Source organism: Ostrea edulis, chromosome 7 (assembly GCF_947568905.1).
Source record: "Ostrea edulis chromosome 7, xbOstEdul1.1, whole genome shotgun sequence".
Taxonomy (NCBI): domain Eukaryota; kingdom Metazoa; phylum Mollusca; class Bivalvia; order Ostreida; family Ostreidae; genus Ostrea; species Ostrea edulis.
In genome coordinates, this window is record NC_079170.1 from 32,905,998 (window position 1) to 32,917,714 (window position 11,717).

The window sequence follows — 11,717 nt, forward strand, 5'->3', positions numbered from 1 at the left end:
TGTGATACAAAATGAAAGTACTGAATGATGTTTTATAAAAACATCTATGTTAAAAGACTAAACGTGAAATTGTAATTCATTATTATTATTATTATTTTCTACCTCGTTCCACTCCTCCAAAAATAAATATTTTCTTAACTAATTTGAATATAAAGACATGCCTAAGCACCGGAAGTAGGAAAAAGTTGGCTGTGGAATATTGAGTTCATCACAAAGATCACATGTCGCGGTATACGAAGCTTATCAATGATTTCCACATCCTCCATATAGTCTAATAGATTGTTTCTGTCCCTGAAACCACGTTCCCTCCAGATAAGCTACATGTACTTATCTATTAGTAAAACATAGACCGCCATCACGTTCAGTATAGACTGGATGTCTTCTAACAATCTTAAAATTATTGTAAGTTAGGACAGTTTTGTGAAACAGCTATGATATGATCTTATAACAAATTTTGGTCTTTTAAAAGACAGGTCTTGCATGTCATTACCGTCACAAAGTGCTGTACTACACTGTGACGGTAAAGACAAAAAATATGCTTTTTATTTGAAGTGTCAGTTAGTTCGACTTAGGTGTCATTCACGTTTATGAAGGGCTGGACAGAGGGCAGGGCTCATTACTCGTTTCTATGTAAACGAGGGGACGAATACAAATAACCCCTAGTTTCCACAGAAATTGGCTCTTTTCAAATCCACCTTTGCACGCATATGTTTTCCTCATTTGTCCGATTTAATGAATCATCATTGTATTTCATCTGCCCTTACTTCGGAGTATTTGTAAATATTTGGTATGAGAAATGATTAAAGCACTGAAAGTCCTTAGTTGATGTTTGATTAGGTGAGAAATAATTAAAGCACTGAAAGTCCTTAGTTGTTGTTTGATTAGGTGAGAAATAATCAAAGTACTGAAAGTCCTTAGTTGTTGTTTGATTAGTTGAGAAATAATTAAAGTACTGAAAGTCCTTATTTGTTTTAGTCCATAAAGAGTTTGATTAGGTTGAGTTTGACATTGATTAGGTGATATATATGAATGAGTGTGTTGTTCTTATTGCCTGTTAGTAGTTTAGGTTGCTTTCTCATTCAAGCTATAGTCAGTAGATTTGTGCACAAAGTTTGACATTTATAACATCTTTTTAAACTGGGAACTTCATTATTCTTTTATAATGATAAATGTCAAAATGTTTTGTTTGTTTAGATTTACCTAGACATTTTCAATTTTCAGGAAATCATACATGCTCTGATATTAAGTATCACTATAATTACAGTACATGAAGACAGTATGGATATTTCTCGGTTGACAAGAGAAAATGTCGTTTTAAAGGCATTTTTAATTGACTTGAATTTAGACAGAAGAAGAGCTCTAAGTATAACTGACGAGTATAACCTTCCAAACTTCACCCAAGATTAGAATGATAAGCACAAGGATATAATTGAACCTCTTCTGGAAAAATGTAAACATCTTCGAACCCTGCTTGCAACATTGTACTGAAAAACTGTCAAATATGCCGATGACACCTGCAGAGAGGGCAAGGAAACATGGGGACTCGATAAAGGCGAACACTGAGAAGCATCGGGGATACTTAGAGAAGGAATGCAAACGATACGTAAAGAGAAAATCTGAAGGACAATATCACACTACGAACAAACCCTAAAGGGAGAAAAGACACAAACAACGGCATTGGTGTAATCTTAAACGCAATAAAAGAGAATAAAAACAAAAAGACTGAAAAGGGGGCAGTGTTCATAGCGTTGAACAGTCCCCCCTAGTAGTGGAAATGAGGAAGGTGAGAGTAATGTAAGCAGGAGAAGGAAGAAAGTTAGAAAGGATAGGGCAAAAGCGTACAGAAAAATCAGGAAGTTGGAAAAGGAACTAGAAAAGAATGACAAATGTGTGGAGAAGAATAGAAAAAGATGGATGAGAGTAAAGTTCAAAAGTGAAAAAATGACGAAAATGGGACAAGAGGGACCAAACTCTAATTCAGCGCGGAACATAGTAAACATTGACATGTTGAAAGGAGATAAGGGACAAGTAAAGGAAACAGAAAACCGAGAGGGCAAGGTGTACTGTGGCGAAGTTGGTTCCCCAACAGCTACTACAAAATTACAGACCGAAGAAGAAATACAGCAAACATACAGGTATCAGCCAACATAGACTTAAGAGGAGTTCTAATGATGATATTCTGTAGTATGAGAAGAAAAGTCGTTCATTTGTGTGAAAGATTAACATGAAAAGAAAGGTTGAACAGTTTCTAAAGTGAGATATCTTCACCTTGCATCAACACAACAATGGCGCCTGGAAAGAAGGACACAAAAACAAAATGAAAATTAAGAAACAGAAGCGATACCTCAACGACACAATGATGAATTTGCACAAAAAGTTTCTTGACGAACATCAAGGCGAATCCCTGTCACATCCATCTTTCTACAGGATGAAACCGTTTTACATGGTCAGTATAAATGTTAGTGAGAGGCATACCTGCCTCTGTACACTGCACGAAAATGTCAAATGTCAAATGAGGGTGCAAAAATTGCATCAGCTTAGACTACTTGACACAAAATCACCAGAAAAGGCAGCAGAGGGATTAGTATGTGACATGAGTAGAGTGTTCACACAATGAATGCAATACATGTAAAGACTTAAAACTAACTGAAACGGCACGCAAAGATTTTGGAAATCAGGTTACCGTTAAACAGTGGGTAAGAAGAACAAAGGAAATTAATAAAACAGACAAAGATGGAAAGAAACTGATAATCAACAAGACAGTGAAGAATGACATACAGTCAACGATTCAAATACTGGTAGAAGAAACAAGAGACTTGATGAAACAAAATTTTTGTAAACACGTGTACTATATACATGTATGACATCAATACACAAGTCTAAAACACTTAAAGACAGCTTGTCCGACAACGAAGTGGTTATACATGTTGACTGTTCTGAAAACTACTCTTGTGAGCTCACAAATGAAATACAGTCGATGTACTTTGGGAGCGCCAGGATTCAAGTCACAATGCATACAGTCATGGTGTATGCAAAAGACGTTAAGAAGTCATCCAAAAATTACTTTGTGATACATCACTCTCATTCCACGCACAAGTACTCTGAAGTTGAAATTATGAATATGCTGGAGTTTGTCATTGACATTATCTTCGTAGGCTTTGGTAATCAGGTCTTCCGACAGTTTGTTGGAATTCCCATGGGCACGAATTGTGATCCTTTGTTAGTGGACCTGTTTTTATATTCATATGAATCAGAATTTATACAAAGACCCTACGTGAGAAGAAAAAATTCTTGCTGTGCCCTTCAATGCGACATTTAGGATATATCGACGACGTTTTATCTGTTAACAATGCTAATTTTCATTTATTTGTCGATTCGATATATCCCTGTGAATTCGAAATAAAAGACACAATAGTCATCCACTTCTGTTTCATACTTAGATGTTTTATTGGAAGTGGATATCAACGGCAAACTAACAACTCAACGGGATCATTTCAGCTTTCCCATCGTCAACTTCCCATATTCATGTAGCAGTATTCCATAACATCTGCATATTGTGTTTACATCTCTCAACTGATTCGATACGCAAGAGCTTGATGTACGTATGATCAGTTTTTTAATCGAGGCTGGCTACTGACAAACAAATTGACGATGCAAGGGTTTTAACATTCTCGTTTAAAGTCAGCATTTCGCAAATTCTATTATCGTTATAGCAATCTAGTTTGTCAATACAACCTATCATTAGTTTAAACAATATTTATTCGTAAATAATTCGATAAAAGGCTTATATTAATCTCGCTCTAATTATTAATTTCACTCATCATCCGGGCAAACATGAGGACAAACAGAATCCTGCAGGACATTATCTGGAACCAGTATATCCTGATCCAGAACTCATCAATGTTTGTTTTCTGGCCTTTTACAAGATCTAGACAGCGATTCAGCAGAAGTAATTACACGCATGGTGTTGGAAAGTATCGTTACTTCTGGCCAAGAATTCTGGACTGCATCTGATAGAAGTGGAGTGACATTGTTTGTGTCATTGAAGAGCATACAAACGAAAACCTAAAGTAAACACAAGAGAAGTTAATATTCGAAAAATAGCAAGTCAAAAAAAAGGAAAGTTTAAAGTTGTCAGGGAGTAACCCAACCACGAGCTCCAATGGCTAAAGAGCGCGAGAAAGTCCGACCGGAAGTGTGCGTTCACACAAACTTTTATTTGCTAAAAAAAAGGGGGGGGGGTCGCGGGTTGAATCACGAGACAACTGCATGATTTACATTATTAATATCTTGACAATCTACGGAGTGAATTACACCCAGAAGATTCTATTTCAAATGGAAAACAAGGATTCATGATGCAGCACTCTCCTCAGAGATAAACTGCTTGGCTTTTACAAAAATATGGCTGCTGTAATTGACAGAAGATTGACCCATCAATTCACCATTTCTGGACATTCGTGTCCATGTCCCTTTAAGGGCCACTATCAAATAAACCGACTAATTCTCATTAACACTAGGGAAAACCCTGAGAATTTTCAGGGTGTGGGGTGGGGTGTAACCCAAGTTTGATACTTTTTCCGCCCAAAAAGGGGTTTTAAAAAGCCCAAAATGGTTTATCATAGATATTTGGCATATATATTCTAATGTTTTCTATGAAATTTGTATGTATCGTTTTAAAAATGAAAATTAATTTATAATTTCTAAATTAAATGAATAAGTGCAATCAAAATAAAAAGTTCAGCATTTGCAAGGGAAATATAACGAACCATAAATTTTGTACTATGTGTACTTGAGAATTTGGGAACAATACATATATATTAAAAAAATAATAAATAAAATTTTAAAAAATCTGTTTGAGCCTTTTCATTGATGAAGTACCGTCTGAAGGACTGTCACATGAACTGCTTCTAAACCAATCGGCAAAGAAAACGCAAAAACTTGCAATTGTGACGTTAAAAAATCGATCTAAAATTATTTAGACGTCGAAGCAAGATAAAAAATAATGTTTTACACTGAAGAAATGAAAATTGAATGAATTCTAGCTATTTCTATGCTTTAAAATACTCTTCATGACAAATTAGATTGTTTCTCTTTGTGAACTGTTGTTAAACATGTCTCGGTCATTTAGTGAGGTCCTTCAATCTGCAAAGAAAACCCATTATGGATCAAATTCAGATCGATAAACACCAACGAGTCCAGCTAAAACTTCCACTTCAAACACCCTCCTGACAGCGACCCATGACCTCACTCAAAATTGTGGAGCATGAACACGTCCACTACCCATCTCAGCAATTCATTGTTACGTGTGAATAGAGTCTATATTAGCATAGCTAGTGTTGATATACAAAAACTAAGACAGTAAAATCAGCTATGAGTGACGAAATAGATAAACTCGTCCAAGAAAAAGTACAGCAAGCAATTGCACCTTTACAGAACAAAATAGGAAAATTAGAGGAGAACAAAAGTAGATGAATTGGAGCAGTACGGGAGAAGACCTTTGGTAAGAGTAACTGGAATTGAGGAGGCGATCCATGAGAACACAACCGAAAAGGTTCTGGAAACTATCCACCAAGCCGGTATCACCCTTAAAAGGGAAGATGCCATCACTTCACATGAAGGGAAACTTAACAGACACAACTCACGTTCATGGCAAATAATTGTGAGACTAAACTCAGCTGGTGATACATGTAAGTTCCACCTGGTGAAAAACTCACACAAGTTCAAAAGCAATACAGCCACCGCGTCGGTCCCTTTTAACGAGGATCTGACAAAATTTCGAGGCCAGCTGATGTACCTTGGACGACAGCTTTTCAGGAAACGTGTACTTAAAGTGATTTCGACATCAAACTACAAAATCTAGCGATGAGGCGGATTTCATCCCCTTTGGTCACGTTATGTAACTTCTACTTAGGTGAATAAGTAAACGGTCCACATTTGTATTATACTATTCATATCTCACCGAAATGTATTGCTTTTTCATACATGTTCTGTAAATGTATGTTTATTTACCTTTTTGCTACCTTTTTGTTCTTGATGACAACTCTTTGTGTATATAGTTTTTTCTCATTTACTTGAGTATATTATATACTCCCCTACAACACACTATCTATGTGTGTTACCAATTTGACTTCTGCTTTTCGTTTTGCCACTATGCAAATCTTTACCTTTGTTTTTTTTTTCCATATTTGGTTCTTTATCTGAACAAGAAAAACTTAATTGTCATCTTGATATATATACTCCTATACCTTTAGTGGCTCTTTCACTGAAACAATACCCATATATTAGAAAGGCTTCCGACAGCATCCATACTTTCTTTCTACTTGTCCACAAACACTATGTCTTAGACAATGGTTAACACAATAGAACATCATCGAGGTGTTATCGGAAACCTTTACCAGTTATGTTAGATGTGTGTCCAAATCTGTTATCATCAATGTCTTACTTTTCATTTATCTACAAATTTTAAGTCATCAGTTAGTCTTTATACATTAGCTGTGAGATACATACGATGCAACTCAGTTTTTATCAATTTCTACTTCCAGTTTTTAGCTCACCTGAACCGAAGGTTCAAGTGAGCTATTCTGATAACATTTTGTCCGGCGTCCGTCTGTCTGTCTGTCCGTCTGTCTGTCTGTCCGTCTGTCTGTAAACTTTTCACATTTTCGACTTCTTCTCCAGAACCACTGGGCCAATTTCAACCTAACTTGGCCAAAAGCATCCTTGGGTGAAGGGCTTTCAAGTTTGTTCAAATGAAGGGCCATGTCCCTTTCAAAGGGGAGATAATCACAAAAATGCAAAAATAGGGTGGGGTCATTTAAAAATCTTCTTCTCAAGAACCACTGGGCCAGAAGAGCTGAAATTTACCTGAAAGCTTCCTGACATATTGCAGATTCAAGTTTGATAACATCATCGCCCCCGGTGGTAGGATGGGGCCACAAGGGGGGATCAAAGTTTTACATACAAATATATAGGGAAAAACTTTAAAAATCTTCTTCCCAAGAACCACTAAGCCAGAAAAGCTGAGATTTACATGAAAGCTTCCTGACATAATGCAGATTCAAGTTTGTTCAAATCATGGGCCCCGGGGGTTGGATGGGGCCACAATAGGGGATCAAAGTTTTACATACAAATATATAGGAAAAATCTTTAAAAATCTTCTTCTCAAGAACCACTGAGTCAGAAAAGCTGATTTTTACATGAAAACTTCCTGACATAGTGCAGATTCAAGTTTGTTCAAATCATGGCCCCCGGGGATAGGATGGGGCCCCAAGGGGGGATCAAAGTTTTGCACACAAATATATAGGGAAAAACTTTAAAAATCTTCTTCTCAAGAACCTCTTAGCCAGAAAAGCTGAGATTTACATGAAAGCTTCCTGACATAGTGCAGATTCAAGTTTGTTCAAATCATGGCCCCCGGGGATAAGATGGGACCCCAAGGGGGGGGGGGGGGGGAATCAAAGTTTTACACACAAATATATAGGGAAAAACTTTTAAAATCTTCTTCTCAAGAACCACTAAGCCAGAAAAGCTGAGATTTACATGAAAGCTTCCTGACATAATGCAGATTCAAGTTTGTTCAAATCATGGGCTCCGGGGGTTGGATGGGGCCACAAGGGGGATCAAAGTTTTACATACAAATATATAGTTAAAATCTTTTTCTCAATGACCACTGAGTCAGAAAAGCTGATATTTACAAGAAAACTTTCTGACATAGTGCAGATTCAAGTTTGTTCAAATCATGGTCCCCGGGGGGTAGGATGGGGCCACAAGTGGGGGGGGGGTCAAAGTTTTACATACAAATATAGAAAAAAGCTTTAAAAGAACCATTGGGCCAAAGAAGTTGACATTTACATGAAAGCTTTCTGACATAGTGTAGATTCAAGTTTGCAAAGGGTAGTTGGGCCATAATAGGGACCAAGGTTTTACATGCAAATATATATGGAAAGTCTTCAGATATGGGCCAAGGTGACTCAGGTGAGCGATGTGGCCCATGGGCCTCTTGTTTGTGTTTACTTTACTTGTTTGTGGAAAAAATAAAACATTTTGGTGACAAGAACAGCCCATTTTACAAATACCAAGCAGGATTTTTGTCTGGTCATTCTACAGTTTTCCAATTATTAGAGACTTATCATAGCATGGTAAAAAGTATTGATGATGGGATATCTTCTTCTATGGTCTTCTGTGATCTATTTAAAGCATTTGATAATGATTGACACAGAGGTCTTTTATCTAAAATCCATACTGATAGGATAGTATTTCTCAATGCTTTACTAATTATCTTTCTTGTAGGACCCAGAGTTATCTACAAAATGTGTTCAAGTGCAAGCTTAAATGCAGGCGTACTCCAAGGCTCTCTTCTTGGACCTCTATTATTTCTAATCTATGTTAATGATGTTCCTAAAATGTCTTTCTGTAGATTATTTGCTGATGATAACTCAATTCAACATGCATCTAAGAATTTAAATAAAATTGAAATTACTTTAAATCGTGACAGACATTTAGAATTGTTTGTTTCATGCAATTTTGGCTGCTCGCAATATATATTATAAAGAAAATAAAAAGTACGGGTTACAAAATACTAAGTCTAGGACTTACTTTAGGAAGACACACTCTATATATATATTCTTTTAGCATATTTTCCTTAAAGGTAAAATGAAGAGGTGCTAGACAACATGATTACATGTATATAGTTGCATATACATGTAATTTGCGTTTTTCTCCCAATTTTACAAAACAAGAGTGGGTAAAAACCTAAATTACGGAATAAACTGTATATTAAAGATATGCGGTGCAGATAACGGTATTATGCCCATACTTTTGTAGAAAACCGTTGTTTTTTACCCAAATTTGGTCCCCGGGATGAAATAGAAATTCCGAAACTACCGTAATCACCGATCCTCTTCCAGAAGATGATTTTGGCTATTGTGTAAAATGTGTGAGGATTTCATGGAACCCGATTAAAAAATATCCAGGATAACATTGAAAATTCTGAAACCTTATCACACATATCTGGAGAGCATCGCTTATCATATTCCAAAGGTTACTGATCAAAATAATAGAGGAGTCTGAGGAAGAAGAAAGTGTGACAGACGGACGGACGGACCAGTGTAGCAACAATATACCAAATCTTTCTTCACACATTTAACAGTAGAATTCCTGGTGCTTGGTAATCTGTCTCTCTCTGTGGCATTACTCTCCCTACCTCCCAATCTAAGGTAGCACCCTTAATATCCAAGGTGGCGCCCTCTGTATCAGTAGTACCTACTTATCTAAGATACCACCTTCCCTATTCAAGGTACTGCTTTCCCTGACTGAGGTACTGCCCACCCTTTCTAAGATTCTGCACCCCCTCCCATTCTTTAATTAGACCTATTTGATACAAAGATTGTACCGCCACATCAACACACAAATAAACAACACAACTCTCATCAGTTTTCAGAAGATTGTTTTATTATTTTAACAGATAACAAACATACCATGATCATTTGATGAAAATTCTGAATAAATGTTTATAAACCTAGTGGACAGCAAAGTGCCCTGCTCATAGATCGACACCGAATGAACTACTAGACTTGGATTTCTTTTTAAACACTAAGACAATAATACTCAGTAAACGACCGACACAGCACAATACTTTTCAGTTTTTTGTTAAAATGTGCATTAGTTATTTGGTGCTATGATAAAGCTCGAGTTCCAAATCTGTACTGTAAATAATAAGTGGAGTGATTGACATAGAGACATAAGAATAAAAACAATCTGTCTCCAGCTCGATAGTGACTTCATACATATTCAAAAAAATGATGTAATGCATTAATAAATAATCCACAAATCTAACAAATACCCTAAACATATACTTCTCTTGCACATATACATACATCTCATTATGAAGCAGTACAAATAATTTTTTTTTCACTAGATAAATTATGCATAGTCTAATTTCCATCACCTCAAATTATTTCCCATGGATCAAGCTTTATTTACAAACTACATGGGCACCTGATGTAAATGTGAAAAACAAGAAGGAACGGCAGCTCACCTATTGATGTCTGACTAAAGCCCCCGTACCAGGCATATATCATCAATCATCATTTATAAAAGTGGGGAAGGGGGGGGGGGGAAGCAAAAAAAAATCACAATACAAAAAAACCAAGAAAGAAAAGACCCACCAAAATGTTTTGCTCCATCTTCAAAATCCTAATTTGTAAGAGGTTACCATTATTGCCTGTACCAGGGCTTGAAACTAACTTTTTATGTCACCAGTCCAGCTGGACTGTTAGGGTATGATTTCAACCAGTCCGTAGAAAAATTTACCAGTCCACCAGAGTTTTTCAGAAACAAACATATTTCATTCATGTTATTGAAATAAAATAACGGAATTTAATTTGATATGCCTCAGACAATATTGTAACACTTATGTGAGATTTATATTTACTAATCTAGTTCATCTTATATCTACAGAGGAATGCCAGATATGTGTTTAAGATTCCATAAGTATTGTTCCAAAATTACCTTTCAGAAAATTGACCAGTCCCATTGGACCGACTAAAACAAATGTTAGTCAGTCCGCCAGACCTTTAACCAGTCACGGACTGACAGGCATATGTTAAGGTTGATCGATCCTCATGTGACGTCATAGGTTTTTGCAAAATCTTAATAAATTAAACTTTGCGCATGATAGAGATATGTCTTTCTGAGGAATATTATTTACTGGATATAATAAAAAATCTGATAAACTGTTAATACTGAAAAAGTTTATATTTTCCATAGATAATTATTTATGATTTAAAAAATGTTGTCAAGGGCAATAACTCCTGTGCTGGAATTTCCTCAACTGGATGTTTATTATACATTGGTTTCCCTAATGTCCATGATTAATCGATACATATTTATGAATTTGCAGTTTTTTTTAAACTGTTGATATTTAGATTTTGTCATTTCAGCAAGTTTTTATCTATTTTTATTATTCTGTTTAACGAAAATGTGTGATTTTCTGATGTTAATATATACTTCTGTTTGTATGTCTGACATCTTTAAAAAGGTGGCAACATATACATTTTCTTTGGTTATTAATTAAATTAAACTATATTGAGTGGAAATTGATAAAGTTTTCCACTTTTAACCATTAATATTGATAAGTCACATGAGGATGGAGCTACCTTAATTTCGAGTTGTGTGTACTAAAAAAAATTCTATTTTCTTAATTTGTGGGGGAAGGGGGGGGGGGTGAAGTCTTTTACTATTATTGCTCATACTTCACTAAATAAATAATAACAAATAATGATCATTGTCATAAAGGGGGGGGGGGGGGGGGGGGGAGGGTGTCCATGATTCTATGTGCCTGGTACCTCAGCAAGGGGTGTGAAACCTGTTCTATGATACTGGCAAATTTGAAAATTATCATTGCAATTGTCTTGCAATGATGTAGACTTCATGAAATCAATGAACCATGGATGACAACTGAAAGCTCCAGTGAGAATTTAATGTTAATTCAGTGCTGATTACTGTTTGTTTAGATAATGATTTTGGTATCCATATCTGATCCAAACAGACAAGACGCGAATTACGTAAATATTGAGATCTAGGAAAAAGAGCAACATTCTCTCCTTTCCTGTACTTGAATACAACAATGTATAAACCTATCACAATGGAATGGAAAGAGTTCATCTTAAAAAGATACCTGACATAATCAACTGGTCAGAGTTATTGCTGGACATCAA

The 11,717-nt window shown here is 36.0% G+C and overlaps 1 protein-coding gene across 2 annotated transcripts in view; it reads right to left on the reverse strand.

Annotated features, from left to right (window-relative positions):
• Nucleotides 1-9,430: 9,430 nt before the first annotated feature.
• Nucleotides 9,431-11,717, reverse strand: part of LOC130048039 (sortilin-like) — a 58,636-nt gene continuing 56,349 nt past the window's right edge. For both annotated transcript variants that reach the window (XM_056144029.1, XM_056144028.1), the window contains one exon: nucleotides 9,431-11,717. This exon is cut by the window's right edge and continues 2,824 nt beyond it. The gene's annotated coding sequence lies outside the window, so the exon portion shown is untranslated.